This window comes from Echinops telfairi, unplaced genomic scaffold (genome assembly GCF_000313985.2).
Source record: "Echinops telfairi isolate 266 unplaced genomic scaffold, ASM31398v2 ScPeMD7_443;HRSCAF=831, whole genome shotgun sequence".
Classification (NCBI taxonomy): Eukaryota; Metazoa; Chordata; class Mammalia; order Afrosoricida; family Tenrecidae; genus Echinops; species Echinops telfairi.
The window spans coordinates 46,559,161-46,560,881 of NW_022104341.1; positions in this window are offsets into that span (position 1 = coordinate 46,559,161).

Sequence of the window (1,721 nt, forward strand, 5' to 3'; positions counted from 1 at the left end):
AGTGTCGGACATATGGGCTAATGATGGACTTGTGGGCTTGGGCAGCATTGGGTTGGGATGTTTTCTTGATGCGCACTTACCCTTTATATAAAACTCTCTCTTATACATGAGTTTCTGTGGATTTGTTTCTCTAAAGCACCGAGATTAACACAATGAGTACCTTGAATTAATTCGCAACACTGGCTCTATCCCTGTAAATGACTCACTACACCAAGAAAAGCCATTAGGCTCGAAACAGCAGAGCCTACACATGGCAAAAATTTAACTCATCATGGCTTCATTTCTTCCTAAGTAGGTGGCATTAGCCTGCTCTGGAGAGAAGAAACCTACATAGAGCTCAAAGGAGTGAAACATCGTATTTCAATGGAAATAAACAGGAAAATTGTTTCCACATCTTGCTGAGGTCCAGTTTCCCTAAGTGTTGCTATCTCCGTCTTATGAATTATAAGATGAGCAAAAGGAAATAACCGGATTAAAAAAAAATCTGTTTCAATGAAGAGGTATCATGACATGCAGCCCCTAGTTTTGTCAGATTCATGATGAACCCTCCAGAAGAACAGACTAGCAAATTCAGCTCCCATAAGATGTCTGAACCAAATGCCTTGTTTTCCCTTTTGGGAGCCCAGTGCCATTAACTCCGGCAAGTTTCAGTGTAAGCACTTCTACCGAGAAGACCCCTGCTCACAGTATAGACTTCCACAAAATTAACTCTGGGTGAAAAAAAAAATGTGACTGCAAGAAAATTTATAACACTAATGACTTCACTGAATCTGAGCTGATTAACGAAGTGTTAAGGACTGAAATCTTTGTGTTTCAATCAGTCTTCTGGGAAACTTCATGATGAACATTTGAGAAAAAAAGACTGCGATCTTCTAGACAGGTCTTCATAAAAAAAGAGGAGGAAGCAGATAAGACAAAATACACTGACAAGTAACATGATAATTCAAAGACAAAACAAACTCATCGCCATCTAGTCCAGGCTGTCGCATTGTGGCCCCTCGTGGGTTTCTAAGAAAGCCTCGTCTCTTCTGGTGGTTTCAAACTACCGACTACACGGATCACAGCCCAATGGGTAACCACTACAGAGCCAGGGCTCCCCTGGCTGATTAGTAGTCATTTTAAAAGCACTACTCTTCTCGGTAAATAAATCTCTACTGAGCACATTTACGTTTACTCCCCCAAGAAATGAGTTTTGATGTATTTTTCAAACAAAGGCCCAACGGAGACACATTCTCATCAGAACCAACTCTGCTGAGAGGTTATGGTGAAAAAACTACGTGAGAACATTCCATGTTAGTATGATAACTAGAACAGGAGCCTGAAAGTAATTGGTGAGATGAGTGATTGCTGATATGAAGAAGTGATGGCAATCTAGTCAGCGTTTAAATAGAAAAGTTGCAGAACACTTAGGAAATGACGGATAAGGACGAGAAGCAATGCTAATGAAGGAAAGTTGGAACAGGAAAAGGGGAGCAAAGTTTCCCGTCAATCATTACTTAGAGAGCTGAAGGATTAAGGAAATATTTGGATGGCTGCACAGCCACTCAACGACTGCAAACACAAACACCTCTGGATATAGCCCTCTGGGCATTTGTTTGCCTGATTAATTTTCCATTAAAGGTAGCACGAGCTTCTCCTAAGTCAAAGAAAACACTCCCTCTCCTTTCTCAGCCCTTTATGTCACTACTCACTAACAATCTTTCATTAAAACATCGACCTAT